The sequence below is a fragment of the Procambarus clarkii genome, chromosome 60 (assembly GCF_040958095.1).
Source record: "Procambarus clarkii isolate CNS0578487 chromosome 60, FALCON_Pclarkii_2.0, whole genome shotgun sequence".
NCBI lineage: Eukaryota > Metazoa > Arthropoda > Malacostraca > Decapoda > Cambaridae > Procambarus > Procambarus clarkii.
Genome location: NC_091209.1, coordinates 31,539,811 through 31,557,470, shown reverse-complemented (window position 1 = coordinate 31,557,470; position 17,660 = coordinate 31,539,811).

Below are 17,660 nucleotides of genomic sequence, written 5' to 3'. Positions count from 1 at the left end.
AATTGAGTGCCCCAATGAGCCATAGAGACGTTAGAAAGAATTTTTTCAGTGTCAGAGTAGTAGACAAATGGAATGCATTGGGAAGTGATGTGGTGGAGGCTGACTCCATACACAGCTTCAAGTGTAGATATGATAGAGCCCAGTAGGCTCAGGAACCTGTACATTAGTTGATTGACCATTGAGAGGCGGAACCAAAGAGCCAGAGCTCAACCCCCGCAAGCACAACTAGGTGAGTACACACAGACACATGCATATATGTCTCTCCTACTCTGATAGGGTAAGTTAGCTGATAAACTGGTGTGTTATTAAGCACTTAACCACTGAAGGTGATTAAGGTGCTTTTACAAGCTCAGGTTATATAGTTGCATCACATACATTGTATAATTGATACATTATATGGTCAATCCTGGGTACAGGTTCAATTTATCAAATGTTCCGGTATTCATATAGTAGTCCTACATACTTCAGCCCAGGAGGCGAAAGTCAGTCAATATGAGACAATCTACAATATATTGTTCAATGGAGTGCATGTTTTCTATTTCACAAAGTTAACACATTTTGTACTCGGCATTTGGGTTTTGAGAAAGCTATTATGGCCCAGGCGTATTATGGCCACTATAGCATCACATTGCCGAGTTCTTGCTCTATTAGTCCCATATGTGAAAGTCTCCTCATGATATTTATCATGATGTTCAATGCTACAACTTTCAGGTCTCTGTGAATTTGTTAGGTTGGTGAGATTTTCATTACATATTTAAGTATTCTCTTTGTTACTGCTAATGAAACACCCATATCAATTTCTATCACTAGTTTCGACAGGCTGTCTTTGCAAGCATATGAACGGTGTCATGCCTTGAGATGCCAACATGTGATGGAATCCATGGGATTTTAATTTAAAATGTTTCTTTAGCAACTAAAACATTCATTCAAATACCACTGACTATTTTCAGAGTGTTACTACTATGTGCGTTCAGTGCCAGGAGTGCACTCCGCGAGTCACAGTATAAAAGTCCACTGTCTTTGTCTTTTAAAAAATCAGTGGCAAAGAGCCTGCAAGTTCGGTTTGAGTTGTACTTGCCCAGTCATTGACGCGGTTCATTGCTCTATGTACGAGAGAAGATTGTTCAAATATATTACATGCACATCTGGTACATCGTCCACCTTCTACAGAACCGTCGGTATAGCACTGATACACATCGTAACCCATACCCTGAGTATTCACTGACGCTTTTCAGTGTTAAATGTATTAATAATGTAGAGTGTACATTATCTTTCTTGGGTGCATTTACAAAATCAACTGATAGATCCCAGTTATCCCATCGAGTAATTGGTTGATTAATCAATAATTGAGTTGGGTACATATTGAATATTTTGATGGAGTTGGCTACCTTGTAGAACGAAAATGCATAATCAGATTTTGCTCTTCTTCTATAGACCTGAGGTGAGTGTAGCATATTAGAAAGTTTAGCTTGAAACTTCGTGTTGCCGAGATCTGCTCAACTCCTTCACGATGAAAACTGTGCTAATGGACAAAATTCTCACTTATGATAGGTAATTTTAACTCTGCTCTCGTATTAACTATTCTCGTGGACTTTTGAGCCCCAAGGATGAGACGCATAGCTTCAGTTTGCAAGGTTTCAAGATATTTTAGCTCTTTGACTTCATACAGAGCGAGATGTAGAGCATTGTAGTCAATCACAGAGCGTATTAATGGTACATAAAGCATTCTAGCAGGTCACACGTTAATTCCATGATTGACACCAACAACGACCCGCAAGAGCTTTAATCTCTCCCAGTCTCTTCTCTGGAGAGAGAAAAGGTACCCAGGGTCGTTAATGGGGACACCAAGGTATCTGTATGACTCGCAGTTCTCAACTGCTCGCCCATCTATATGATAATTGGGTGGTGGAATGCAACATGGAATGAGGGCACGAGTTTTCTGTACAGAGATAAGGTGGCCACATTCTTCAGCTCAGTTAGCAAAAGTATCGAGTAGAACTTGCATTCTAGGTTCGGAGGCAGGCTGTAAACATGTATCAGCGTAAGTGACCGTGTCTTCATTATTAGTTGGAAGATCTTTAATAAGCATTACAACGTTGAATTACAAGGTGCTGAGGACCCCTCCTTGTGGAGTTCAAAGTTCAAAGTGTTTGCTCTCTGCTTTTAACACCATTAAACTAAACATATGTTGTTCGATTAGACAAATAGCCCTTTAGCCATTTCAGCAATTTTCTTTGTACTTATTGCTCAGCAAACTCTTCAAGTATGATTTCCCTGTTTGCTGTGTCAAAGGCTGCTACTTGGTCGATGAAGACTGCTTGAGGGGAAGCTTCAATATGAGCGAAGTATGAGTTGCTCCTAAGCTGCTGTGCAGTGTGGACTGGTTGCCTGACCGCTCCGGTAGTTTCGGGTGGTTGCCGTTTTCGCCGGCAGGGGATGTGGGTGTGTCTACCCTCCCTGCTGTTTCTGGTGGTGTGGACGTGGCGCATTTGCGATGGGCGGCAATCTTCCCCCTGTCGTTAGGGGAAAATCCATAGGTTTGGAGTTTACTGGCCGTGCAGGATACCCTCTCGTGGATTTGGTCATGAGTGACATGCTCAAGGTTCCTGTCATGGACGTCTACGGTGTTAAGCTGGTCACTGCTCGCCGTGTGATTATCAAGTTTGTGGGAGAGGTAGTGTACCGTGATTTTCTCATATGGTACGAGGGGCTTACTTTGCAGCTGCAGGACGGCAACGGGTCTGTAGCCATTTCGGACCGAAGCGGTGCAGTGACGTATGTAGGTATCCATGGAGCCTCCATGGAGTTTCCTGAGACCCTCCTCCGGAGTTTCTTCCAGAGGTATGGCTCCGTCGTCAGTGTGCGGATGAACTCACTGTCTTCAGGAGAATATTCAGGTGTGAAGACCAACATTCGTACCCTCGGGATGTGACTGAGATCGGACATTCCTTCCTCTGTCCGCCTTTTAGGGTACTACGTGCAGGTGTTTTATGCCCGGCAACCCCGTACTTGTTTCTGGTGTGGCATGTTGGGGCATCAGGCTGCCGGGTGCACTGCAGATCCGGTTCCTCCCGTCAACTTATTCCGTGAAGAGGATTTCCCGCCGCTCCCTCTTGAGGAGGACTCTGTGGGTGTGGGGGTGGTCGTCCGGTTAGCTGATGCGGCTCCCCCTGCGTCGCTCGTTGTTCCTCCGGTTGTTGCTGACCCTCCTCCGGGGTTTGCACTGCAGTTGGTTCATTTACCTGCTCCTGTTGATGTCCCTGCTGCTCCCGTGGGCCTTCCTGGTGCTCAATATGAGGCGTCGCCGTCTTCTCCCTCGTCTGCAGCTGAAGCACCTGGCCCTGTGTCCTCGCCTCGGGTCCCAGATGTGCTGGGTGTTGGGGTGGCTGCGGAGCATCCTGCTGTGTGTGACCCGGTTCCCCCTGTGGTAGAGGCTGCTGCAGTTCTGCGTCGGGCGTCGATTCGTCCGGCTGGTATTGCCCGTGTTTCTGGGTCAGCTTCCGGCTCTGACGGTATCCGGCCGGAGCCCAAACGTTCCAGGCGTTCGTCGTCTGCCTGAGGCGATGTTGGGGAATTCAGTGACTGTGGGTCTTCGGGTGTTGATGGTAGGGATCCGGATGTGTTGATGGCTCCGCGGTTGGTGGTGGCGGAGGTCCATGTGCCTGCTGGTGGTGGTGTACGTGTCTTGGGTGTGCCTTCTGTTCCTTCTCCACCAGAGGCCTCTCCACGGTGGGGAGTGGTGGCTTCCGCTGCCAGTGATGGTGGGGATGCTGGTGCTGGGCGTGGTCTTATGGAAGGATATGCACCGCTTGGGTTCCCGGCAGTCGTCCGGTGGTGTGCCCGTGGCCGCTGGTGCCCCTGTGGTGGTGCCCTCTGTCCGGTTCCCTCCTGTGAGGAAGCGAGTTGGGGACCTGGGAGACGTGTTGCCGGCGTCTGTGATGCCGTCGGGTCACTGGTCGGGGATTGCTGCGTTACCGATATGCAAGGAGCAGAGGGTCTTTAGTGATGAGACGATTCCCTCGGTGTGGGAGCGTGTTCCGATCACTCGCCTCAGGAATGATACCATCTGGGACCCCTGTTTGCGAGTGTTTGTTGCCAAGGTTCCAGATGACATGGCATCCCCGGTGGATGGTTCCCTCGGGTCATGTTTCCGGGCAAGTATGTCCACTGATTTCCTATTTCTGTGCTTACTCTTGTACTGTGTGCCCTTCTGGCTGTTCGTTTACCCTCTTGTAGTTTGTGCCTGTGCCTCTCCCTTTGTGGCGAGGCAGGTGGTTTGGTGTGCGTGTTATTATTCATGGGCGTTTGTTTTTTGTGTTGTTACTTTGCCCCGTGTGTTTTATTCGTGCTTTAAGTGTTGTGTTTTTTTTATTTTCCTTTGTTTGTTCATGGCTTGTTGTATGATGTGTTTCTTGTTATATTTCATATTGTTCATACTGATGTGCTTTATTCTCGGCCCCCCTCCCCGCTCAGCTCGTTGATGCCGTGAGGGGGGCTTACTGGGCGGCTGCCGGAGTGTGATGCTCCTTGGGACAGTCCTCTGTCCTTTTCTAGCCTTGTGCTCCTGCTGCCGTCCTCTCCAATTGTGCTGAGCACCTTTTCCTTTTCCTTCTGTTTCGTTTTTCTCCCCCCTCTTCTCCTATCTGCTTGTCGTTTCCTGCCGACCTTTAGCTTGTTTTTGGATCTTTCTTTGGACTTCTTCTATTTTGACGCCTGGGTGCTTGAGGAGGCATACTCTTGCACCCGTAGAACTGTTGTAACCGACATCTCGAGCGAGGGGGAACCTTTTATTGTCAATCCCCCTTTCGTCGCTGAACCCGATCTCGACGGACTGACGGTTCTTAAGGTGGCATTTGTGGGGCGTATACTCACGACGCACCACTAGGGGGTCCCGGCATGATCGGCGATAGCTTCCATTTGGGTGTCCTGCCTCTAATTGTGGCTCCATGGTGGGTATGGGGGCACATTCGTGGATGAATTTCTTTCTCTTCATCTCTATGTCGATGAATGTTTCCGTTTTACCCTCTCAGGCTCGTGGGGTGGGCGACCAAGCCCCTGAGTCGGCCTGTATTGGCAGACCAGGCTCTGTAGCTCCCGTTGCATTGGGCACCGACCTTGCTCCTCCTTTGACCGTCCTGACTTCTTCCCCCAGCTCCCCTCCCTCCTCTGTGGTTGGGTCGAGCCTCCAGCCCCCAGTGGTGACCACTTCGTCCCCTGGTGCGGCTAAGTCTCTCGTTGTGACTAATGCGCCTTTTGACCCCTCTCTCTCTGGGGGTTCTCAACGCCGTTCGCGCCCCGGCCGCACTCGCTCGATTCCTTCCTGTACTGTCGCGTATCAGGCCTTGTTTGGTCCCGCTTCATGGGCCAAATACTTTGATCTCCTCCGTCTTGATTCTGCGCCTCCCGACGATTTCTCCCTCCATCGGCATCTTGTTGGTTCCGTGGATGCGTCTGTTACCTTCAACCCCACTCATCTCGGTACACGTGTTGTTGCTGCTCCTTCTCAGGATGCAGCTTCCCGCTTGGCCGCCTTGTCTTGCCTTGGCGAGATCCCAGTTCGGGTCTCCAAGAACGTTCAGATGAATGCCAGTGTTGGCACTATTCTCCTCCCGCCCCATGTTGCAACTGGTGTTCGGAATCTGCAGGACTGCCACGATAATATTCGGCATATCCTTGATGCCCAAGGCCATTCTGTCCTCCAGGTTGACTCGTTTACTCGTCCCCCTCGTGGTCGTCGCCGTCAACCCCTTCGTGTTGTGAAGATCACCTTTGATAGTAGGACCCTTCCATCCTCTGTCATTCTTGCTGGTGCTAGGTGCTCTATCCAGGAGTATATTCCTTCTCCTCGGCTTTGTAACAAGTGCTGGAGGTTTGGGCATGGTGCCCTCCGCTGCTCTGTGACTGTCTCTCTCTGTCCTTTGTGTGGGGGTGAACACTCTAAGTCGGAGTGCACTTCTCCCCAAGCTCGCTGCCTCAACTGCGGTGAGGCCCATCCTACCTTCTCCCGTGCCTGTATCCATTACAAGCTTGAGGCCGCCGTCCTCAACTTGAAGCACCGAGAGCGTTTATCTTTTCCTGAGGCGAGGCGCCAGGTTCGCCGGCTCCCGCCTTATGCTAACGTCTCTTATGCTCGTGTGTTGCGCTCTTCCTCTCCTCGTCCTTCCCTCCTTCCTCAGACTCACAACCGTTTCCGGGCCTTGGACCCTGATACGCCCACTGCCCCCTCCTCTGTTCCATTGAGTTCTGTCCCGAAGGGTCCCCCTCCTGGTCCTCTGTCTGAGGTTCCCCTTCTTTCTACCCGGTCTGTCGTGTCTCCTGTGTCTTCTTCCTCGTCTCCCTCCGATCCTCCTTCCCGTCCTCTTCCTCCATCTATTGGCTCTCCCCGCCGCCTGTCGGTGCAGGGGGATGTCCATCGCTCTCCTAACGGCCGTCGTGTGTGCTCTCGTTCACCTTCTCCTGTTGAGACACTGGAATCCGTTGCCCGGTTTGTAGTTGCTGGGACACCGGTCTCTTTAAGTCAGAAGCGTAAGCCTGGCTCCTCTCCTTCCTCGTCCCCGGCGGGTAAGAAGGCTTCGCTTTCTTCCTTGGCCCCTATTTCTGGCTCTGTTGTTCCTTTTCCTCCCATTTCTGTGCTTGCGCCCCCCTGTTCCTGCTATGGAGGTTTCTTTGGCCCCTGCTTCCCTTTCGGTTGCTGCTCTTGCTGAGGTGCGCCCCCCTCTTTCTACTCCCCCTCTTCCTGCTTCTGTCCTTGACTGCTCCTCTCCGTTGTCTCCTCTTCTTCCTCCTCCTCCTCCTCCGGACCCCGCCCGCCCACCTCTGGTCTGTTCTCCCGCTTTCTTCCCTCCGTCTTTGCTCAATTTACCCATGCCCCTTAACCCTGACTTTGCTGACCCTGATCCCAACCCTGATATTCTTTAACGTGCTGTGTTGCTCTTTCGCCTTTGTTTCTTCCTTGTTCTCTGTTGTTGTCCTTTCCCTTCTCGTCGATGTCTATTTTTCAATGGAACATTCGAGGTTATTACGCCAATTTCCTCAAACTCCAACTTCTGATTTCGCGGTTTTCGCCCCTTTGTGTCTGTCTCCAGGAGCCGATGCTTGGTGCTCGTCCTGGTCGTTTTCGTGGCTGTTCCTTTCTCTCCCCCCCCCCCCAGCAACGGGGCTTCTAATTCTTCTGCTCTCTTGTTCCGCGCTGATGTTCCCTTTGTTCCTTTACTTTTTCCTTTGCCTCTCCATTGTTCTGCTGCTCGTATCTTTGTGGGGAAATGGTACACAGTTTGTTCCATTTATCTCCCTCCGAGTGTCCCGCTTTCTCTTCCTGATTTGAAACACCTCCTAGACTCCTTGCCGGAGCCTGTGCTCCTGCAGGGTGACTTCAATTGTCGTCATTCGGTGGGGTGATGTTCTGACGAATACCCGGGGTCGCCTTCTTGAGCCGTTTCTCCTCTCTTCTTCCCTGTCTCTTCTGAATTTTGGTGAGCCCACTCATTTGGTCTCTCGGACTCGCACCCTTTCCTGTCTCGATCTTTCTCTCTGCTCTTCTTCTCTTTACTTAGATTTCACGTGGCAGGTTCTTGATGACCTCCATGGCAGTGATCATTTCCCTATCCATGTTTCCTTTTTCTCGTTTCGCCCTTCCCTCTCTTTTCCTAGGTGGCAGTTTGCTGAAGCGGACTGGAACCTATTTACCCTCAGTGCTGCTCTCTCTGACCTCTCCCTTCTGCCTCTCCCTCGCGTTCTCCTCCTTTTTCATGACACTGTCTTCGACGCTGCCCTCCGCTCTATTCCTCGCTCTTCCTCTCGGGGTCCACAGAAGTGCGTTCCCTGGTGGAATGCGGACTGTGCTCTGGCTGTCCGCTGTAAGCGTGCAGCCTGGAAGAGGCACCGCCGTCGGCAGACGATCGATTCTTTTCTTTTCTTTTGGAAAGCGAGTGCGGTGGCCCGTAGGGCCATCCGTATGGCTAAACGTGAATGTTGGACTTCTTATGTCTCCACAATTACATCCTAAACTCCCCTGCCACAGATCTGGAAACGCTTCAACCGACTTAAATCGTAAGTCGGTTGAAGCGTTGCGTAGTTGGTTGATTGTGTACCCGCAATCTTGCGGGTACGCAATCAACCGACTACGGGTTGAAGCGTAGTCCAACCAATCAATCAATCAACCAATCAATCGGGTTGAAGCGTTGCGAAGTCGGTTGATTGAGTACCCGCAATCTTGCGGATACGCATCCGCAAGATTGCGGGTAAGTTCGTTCCCGATGTTTCCCCGGTCCTTCACCTCCATGGTACTCTTTTGGCGGACCCGTTGCAGGTCGCTACCGAACTGGGTTCTCACTTTTCTTCTGTTAGCTCTGGTCTTCATCTTCCCCAATCTTTCCTTCTTCGTAAACCTGTCCTTGAGTCTCGTCCTTTAGATTTCTGCACTCATCTTCAGCTTCCCTATAATGATCCCTTCTCTCTCTCTGAACTTCGTTCTGCCCTGGCCCTCTGCGGTTCTACGGCGGCGGGCTCCGATGGTGTTCATTATGAGATGCTTCGCCATCTCCCTCCGTGCACGTCTCAGCATTTACTGAGTCTGTATAATCGGATCTGGGAGTCGTCGTCAGTCCCTGAGGACTGGCTCGATGCCGTTGTCCTCCCTGTTCGCAAACCGGGGTCTCTGGGAACTTCCCCTGAGGACTTTCGCCCTATTGCCCTCACAAGTTGTGTCTGCAAACTCTTTGAACGTATGGTTAACGTTCGTCTGATGTGGTTCCTGGAACACCATCACTTCCTCTCCCCTTCTCAATTTGGTTTCCGCAAGTGCCGCAGCACGACAGATGTCCTGGTGAACTTGGAGGTCTATATTCGTACTGCTTTTGCTGCGAGGACCTCTGTTAAGCCGTCCTTTTTGACCTGTAAAAGGCTTACGACACCATTTGGCGATATCATATTCTGTCCCAGCTTCATTCTTTTGGCCTTCGTGGTCATCTCCCTCTCTTTCCCCGCAGCTTCCTCTCTCGTCATTCCTTTCAGGTGCGCCTTGGTACCGCTCTCTCTGCCTCTTTTCAGCAGTACGAAGGTGTGCCCCAGGGTAGTGTTCTGAGCACTACTCTTTTTGTGGTTGCCCTCAATGGTCTTCTTTCCTCTCTTCCTTCAGGTGTCTTCTCTGCTCTCTATGTCGATGATATTACCCTTTGCTATCAGGGTGATGATTCGCCTCTCCTTCAGCACCGGCTTCAACTTGCGATTGATGCCGTGTCGTCTTGGGCCACCGATCATGGCTTCAAGTTCTCTACTTTTAAGACTTGTGCCATGTCTTTTACTAGGAAACGGGTCGTTCTTTGTCCCTCTTTGTCACTTTATGGTCATCCCCTTGAGTACAAAGATTCCGCGAAGCTTTTGGGGTTATTCCTTGACACTCTGTTTGTCTTGGTCTCCCCATATCTCTTACCTCCGTGTTGAGTGCTCTAAGGCCCTTGCCCTCCTTCGGGTATTGTCCTATACTTCTTGGGGAGCGGATAGGCGCACTCTCCTTGCTTTACATTCCTCTCTCGTCCTGTCTAAGCTCGATTATGGTTGCCCTGCTTACTCATCTGCTTCTCCTTCTACTCTTCGCTGTCTTGATGCTTTGCACCATACTGGGTTGCGCCTCAGTTCTGGTGCCTTTCTTTCGACTCCCATCAATAGCTTGTATGTTGACACTGGTTTCCTGTCTCTCCAGGACCGCCGTGATCGCTACTGTCTTCGCTATCTTGCACGATCCTTACAACATCCTTCCTCTCGCCTCTGTCGTGCTTTAACTTTTACCCCTAATGCGGTTCCAATTCCTCTTCACCACCTCCCTCTTTCTGTCCGGTTATCTCGCTTACAGGATTCTCTTTCCGTTCATGTTTCTAATGTTTCTCCTCGTGTTGTTCCTTCTTTGCCCCCGTGGAGATTCCCCCTTCCGCAGTTTTGTACGTCCTTGACCCACATCACTAAAGCTTTTACCCCTCCTACGGTTCTAAAACGCCTTTTCCTTGAGCACTTTTTTTCTCACTCCCGCTCCGTTTCTGTCTTCACCAATGGGTCTAAGTCTGCGGACGGTGTTGGCTACTATGTTGTTTTTCCTGATCACACTTATATGTGTTGCTTACCTCCGGAGACTAGCATCTTTACAGCGGAGCTTTATGCTATTCTCTATGCTCTTCGTCTCCTGCTTTCTCGTTGTCAGTCTTCCTTTGTAGTTGTTGTTGACTCGCGTAGTGCCCTCATGGCTCTCGGGTCCTTTAACCCGGTTCATCCAGTAGTTGTCGATATCCAGCATTGGCTGTTTCTTGTCCACAGTAAATTTAAGTCGGTTGAGTTTTGTTGGGTTCCCAGCCATATTAATGTGTCTTTAAATGAGCGTGTGGATGCTGCCGTTAAGGAAGCTGTCCGCTCTTGTCCCATCTCTCGTAAAGGTATTTCATATTCCGACTTTTACCCGGTTATCCATTCCTCTATTCTTACCCTTTGGCAGGCTTCTTGGTCGTCTGTTACTGGTCACAAACTTCGTACTCTTAAATGTTGTGTTTCCTCGTGGCCGTCCTCCTGCCACCGTAACCGGCGATGGGAAACAGCTCTGGCGAGGTTGCGTATTGGACATACTCGCTTAACCCATGGTCACTTGATGGCGAGCCGCCCTGTTCCTTATTGTCCTAATTGCATTGTCCCTCTTACGGTCGTGCATGTCCTTCTTGAATGTCCTGACTTCCAGGACGAGCGTGTGTCTTGCTTTCCGACTGCCCCTCGCGGTCGCTTGTCCCTCAATGGAATTCTTGGTGACTCGGATACTTTTTATATCGTTCGCCTTATGCGTTTTTGTTCTCGTATTGGCATCCTTGGTGATACTTAGCGCCCTCTGATTATTCCGCACATTTGATGGTGCTACATAGCCTTCCCGGTTTGGTGCCTTCTTTTGATAATTACTTACTTTGTTCTCGGTCCTTCAGGCCAGTGCATCTGTCTGTTTTGATGTATACTGCTATAATGTTTTAAGTTGTTCCTCTGTTTTCTTGTTTTGCTTGCAATGCCTGCTTGTTTGTAATTGTTTTTTGTTTTGTATCTAGTTGTGATTTTCTCATCCGTTTAATGTAACCTTCTCCTGTTTTGGCCTGAGTAATTACTTACTTACTGTAAGTAATAATTACTGATTACTTTCTTAGCAGACTGACACCACTCCCCCCTGCTGTGTTAATTGGCTGACGCCTCGCTCTGGCCCCATCCAGGTAGTCACGTGACATTAAGGAATGCATTGCCTCTCACGACCTGGTGCCCCATGCCCCGCCACCCCATCCCACCCAGGCCCACTCTCTCTAAAACACTCCGCTTCAACAGAGAAGATTACGACACAGGTGTAATGTCCCATTGGGAGGAGAGGGATATGTACATCCATTCACATCTTTATCGATCAATGGTCTATTGGGTGAGAAATCGTAACCACTTTACATTCTATAGGGAAACATGCGCAGCTTATGTACAACCAGAAGAAAAATAAGGAACCAGTTTCGTTAAAATATACATCAGCGGATTTTAATAGTGTGTTTTATGACATGTTCTCAAGTTAAACGTTCACTCTTCACACATCTCTAGTGTATTTTTAAAGTAAAGACTGTCTTGTGCACAGAGAGTAAACACCTGGAACTGGGAACTGCATAAAGAGGAGACTTGATAAGATCTTCCAACCAATAATGAAGACACGGTCATATCCATCAACAGGATAGACACGATATCTATCCACAGGATAGACCCCCCCCCTGGCCATCAACAGGATACCCCCGCTGTCCATCAACAGGATAGACCCGCTGTCCATCAACAGGATAGACCCGCTGTCCATCAACAGGATAGACCCGCTGTCCATCAACAGGATAGACCCGCTGTCCATCAACAGGATAGACCCGCTGTCCATCAACAGGATAGACCCGCTGTCCATCAACAGGATAGACCCGCTGTCCATCAACAGGTGACGGTCTAGGGCGTGAGAGGTTACCAGTAAGGAAGGCCAAGACAGGAGGCAGAGTGAGAGACCTTGAGAATATGTTGTCTCCCCCACACACACACTGGTGAAAGGCTGTGTCACGTCCTGAGCAGGGAGAGTGTGGAGTCAGGTGGCCCTTGCATCCCGTCCTGATTGTTGCTACACCTCACTCATACCATCACCAACCACACTCACCACACAAGCAGCGACTCACCTCACAACACAAGCACTGACTCACCACAAAAGCTCTGATGTCCTCATTCACGCTTGAGTTTAGAATAGCAGTTTACTCTTGAGCTTGAGGGCAAGTTTCTAGCGTGAGATGTGAGCTTGGGGGCTCACGCTACACTGCTAATAATAATCCAAACCTCGAGTAATATAGGACAGTAACACATCTCAGACCCCCACGAGGGCATCATGTATCTCTCTCGTGTTCCTAAACGTCGCTTCTACCTTAACTAGAACACGGCTTGCATACTAATGGCTTATACAGCGTCAACCTTCCGAAGGAAACAACGCCGTATCTCCTGAATGAGACTTAGAGAAACAGAAGAAGTACGATACATATAATACATATACTTACTCGTTAATACATATAACGAGTACGACTGACATACTGCTCTGTATTTCTACCTTAATGAAGATTTAACTTCAAAGATTGCATTCCGCCAATTCATTTGGCTAAGCTCTTGATGAGCTAGTTACAAAATTCAATATAAGTCGTCACATAATAAATGGGTTCGAGATCGACCACAAGTACAGTTTCTAAATTAATTAAGCAACTGACATATGTGGAGAGCTGGTGTCACAATTGATATGTTTGTCCTGCACACCGCCCCCCATCCAGTGGGCAGCGGTGGATAGGTTACAATCACTTAGTTACTACCTACAGTTAGCAAACTGGGGATATTTGGCTAAGATTTCTGGTAGCAGATCATTTTGAATTAAATATTTACACATCTCTAGATTTTTTTTTATAAAGTTGTCTCTGAATTCACGTATCTTTTCGCACTCCATCACATAGTGACGGAGGGTGTGCGGATAATTTTGTTGACACAGTTTACATTTGGTCAGGTCTTCATCAGCAGATAATGAGAATTCCCAAAGATACTTGTAACCGAGTCTAAGCCGAGCATTAGTAACATCTAGAAGTTTGCTGATTTTATTGGATGATAAATAGATATGTGGCTCCTCTTGCATGATAGTATTATGATGCATGATGGAATTACTGGTGTCGATCTCACTTTGCCTCAGATCTACAAGATTTTGTTGAAGTTCTTGGTGTACTCTGCTCTGAGATTGCTCATTGACAATCCAAGGTTATACTCAATTTCTCCTTTAAAGGTAGATTCTTTGGCTAACTCATTAGCTCTATCATGCATTCGGAGGCTAACATTAGATGGAGTCCACATGAAATGGACTCTGTTTCCATCATTAATAATTTTGATGTATTTGTGTCTATCTTCAGAACGAGCATGTTACAGTTATGTCTTAAAGAATTGAGAGCAATTAAGGATGATAAAGAGTCACTTACAATTAATGTATCAAGTTTGGAGACTTGCACACATTTCAGTGCAAGAAGCAAGGATAGACGGTCTGAAGGGTATTGTTTTAAATTGTTTATACGGACTCCTCACTCAAAATATAAGTTATCGCCCATTGTCAGGACAACTGCACTTCCAGCTGCGCCCGTGGGGCGGTGAAGGGAGCCATCAGTGTATATGATTTGAGAGAGAGAATGCTCTGTGGACAGAGCATCAATATGGCTTAAGGCGTTGAGCTTTGCCTCAAAACGAGGCTTGGGCTGATCTCTAATTTGCTTCTTGGGTGGAAAGTGAGGGATTAAAATTGGAAAGGGTGTAATCTCCTACGGTGCAGAAAAGTGCTGTTGTTGTCTCTCTTGGTACAAATGAAAAATCTGATACTTTCTGAGTTCAGTTCCGGTTTTAATTATCCATTTGGAACAATGTTGACCTTCAGTAAAGAAATTCTGGAGGGCTTCTGTGCAAGGGTTGGAATTCTGTGCAAGGCCTAACCATTCTTATACCAATTTGACAGAACTGTTCATTTTATATTTTAATGTAATCTTACTCAGCTGTTTTAAATTTAATAAAACAAACTTCACCAACATTAACAAATAGTATAAATACGGGTTTTAGGTTTAATATATAAAGCAACATTTGCTCTCCAAATATCGTACAGATAAAAATTATTTTCTCAGCTATAAGACCGCGATATGTTATAAAAGCAGGTTACATGAGGCAGGTTCTATACATGGTATAAAGGACAGGTTGTATACATGGTATAAGAGGCAGATTCTATACATAGTATACGAGGCAGGTTCTATACATGATATAAGAGGCAGGTTCTATACATGTTATAAGAAGCAGATTCTAAACGTAGTACAATGAACAGGTTCCTTACATGAAACAGAACTACACATTGTAAAAAGGGTGGAGACTGAATAAAACAGACTTCACTCTTTTACCCTACACGACACATTTCACCCTTCCACACACACACACACACACTATACAAGAGTCTTCACGCGTCTACTTACACTATATCTACAGTGTTCACCCTTCTGCACACACTGTACTCAGTCTTCACCCTTCTACACACACACACTATACCCACCAATAGTCAAACATACAAAACAAATGGCTCGCGACAGCACCAAGGATCAGCGGACACCATAAACACAACATCCTGCCCTACAGTGCGGCAAGTCTCCCTCTGATGGGAGACTTGCTTGCCTCTGCTGGGACTCCTGGTTTAACCTTGACGAAGTTGTCACCCTTCTATTTTTCTTTAATAGGATAAAGAGTCTTCACCCTTCTACACACACTATACCTATAGTTTTCACCCTTCTACACACACTATACCTCAGTCTTCACCCTTCTACACACACTATACCTCAGTCTTCACCCTTCTACACACACTATACCTCAGTCTTCACCCTTCTACACACACTATACCTCAGTCTTCACCCTTCTACACACACTATACCTATAGTTTTCACAGTTCTACACAAACTGTACCACAGTCTTCACCCTTCTACACACACCATACCACAGTCTTCACCCTTCTACACACACTATACCACAGTCTTCACCCTTCTACACACACTATACCACAGTCTTCACCCTTCTACACACACTATACCACAGTCTTCACCCTTCTACACACACTATACCACAGTCTTCACCCTTCTACACACACCATACCACAGTCTTCACCCTTCTACACACACTATACCACAGTCTTCACCCTTCTACACACACTATACCACAGTCTTCACCCTTCTACACACACTATACCACAGTCTTCACCCTTCTACACACACTATACCACAGTCTTCACCCTTCTACACACACTATACCTATAGTTTTCACGGTTGTACACAATCTGTACCACAGTCTTCACCCTTCTACAAACACACACTATGCCACAGTTTAGTGTGGTATATCACTATGGTATAAAATAGTGGTATGGTATGTGGTATGGCAATATGGTATGTGTTATATCACATATGGTATAAAATATCATCAGCGGCATATGCTAGACTGGCCAACATAAGAACTGCCTTTAGAAACTCGTGTAAGGAAGCGTTCAGGACCCTGTATACCACTAATGTAAGACCAATCCTGGAGTATGCAGCACCAGCCTGGAGTTAAACACAAGACGAAGTTAGAGAAGATTCAGCGGTATGCCACCAGGCTCGTCCCGGAACTGAGAGGAATGAGCTACGAGGAAAGGCTAAAGGAGCTGAACCTCACATCCCTGGAAAACAGAAGAGTACGGGGAGACATGATAACCACCTACAAAATTCTCAGTGGAATTGACAGGGTGGACAACGACAAACTCTTCAGCACGGGTGGGACACAAACAAGGGGACACAGGTGGAAACTTAGTACCCAGATGAGCCACAGAGACGTTAGAAATAATTTTTTCAGTGTCAGAGTAGTTAATAAATGGAATGCACTAGGAAGGGATGTGGTGGAGGCTGACTCCATACACAGTTTCAAATGTAGATATGATAGAGCCCAGTAGGCTCAGGAACCTGTACACCAGTTGATCGACAGTTGAGAGGCGGGACCAAAGAACCAAAGTTCAACCCCCGCAAGGAAAAATAGGTGAGTACAGTGGCTCTCCCACACATTTACTCACACACATTGACCAGCACGCACACACACAAACATTGACTCACACACTGACTCAAACACACACAGACTCATTAACAGTATGTCGTTGCCTTATAATAACATCAATTATCGGAGGAGGGCGCTCTCATAGTCACGGTATTGTTGGAATTTTAGTTTGCAACACACTGCTTATCTGTCAGTGAATGTGGCGCACCTCATTTAACTCCGACATGTTCTGCGTCGTAAGTGTTCTTAGAAGAGGTGAGTGGAAGTAGCTTACAGGACGTCCTGAATACATTTTTTCTTTCTGACCCCCGTTCGAGCGGCGCCTACGTTCCCCTGACTATCTTGCCGTAGTATATATTTTGCGGTAGTAATTACTAGTTACGCAATTGGGAAATTTAAACCCCTTGGCTCAGAGCTTAATACCAGCACCCGCCACGTATTGACAAGATTACAAAATTGGGTTCTGGCTTTGGGTTGAAGGATTGAGGGAGTGTCGACAAAACGCGTACCAACTTTGGGTTGGGCCCTGCAAGCCTCCTCAGCTGTGCTTGGCGCCCTCAACAACTGGGACGTATTTAACCCAGCACAGGGTGTACGGGAGCGGCATTTCTGGACTTCTCGTAATGCAAGATATCCTCTAGAGCCCCGGGGGAAGAGATAAGCTTTTGTGTCCACGATGGTAACAAGGTTGCTTGTATCGGACGGTCATTGTTCCACTTTGATCTGGGGGGATCCAAGTCTAAATTAATGTAGAGCAAAGACCTAGTCCATAAGGGCTCTGATGGTCTTGACCGCGTAGGAACGGGAGACGCAATTGCTTGTCTGGATCTGGCGAGATTCGCTGGAAAACCCCTGTGGCCTTAAAAAGATTGAGAATAAGGAAACTAGGATACATATTAAGAGGGATACATATCAAGAGGCGGTACAACTTCACTTCTAATGATCAAATGCTGTTCTTCATCTGTATCTTGCTCTGATATGGCCCTATTAAGGCCCATTTTTGGTCACCGATGTATAAAATTTAAATAAATTCCCCTGAAGCTTGAACAAAGAATTATATAAACTTAATTCCAGGAAAAAGAAGCTTTATAGAGAGGGATTAAGAAGAGCATTATTTAGGTTCTGAAGAAAGGCAAAAGTAAGGGAGGACATGAATGATGGTTACACAACAAGGGAGATGGAGGAATGTTAAGTGAATGATGACCACACCACAAGATGAGACGACGACGTTTCGGTCCGTCATATCCCGCCAAACACACACCGAAACTACGACGTTGGTACAACGTTCGAACAAGTTTTAACACCTCCTAACCAGATATAACAACCAATATAGCAAGTTGTAACAACGTTATAATACGTCATAAACACATTAAGCCAAGATGTAACAACTTTATTTCAAGTTGTAACAAGCGGAAAATAGAGACAGTTTCGGTTTGTGTTTCCAGGGATGGACCATTATCACGTCGCCTGTGACGACGAGACGTCGTCGTCTCTTCATCTTCTGGTGTGTGGTCTTATCATCATATCTTCAG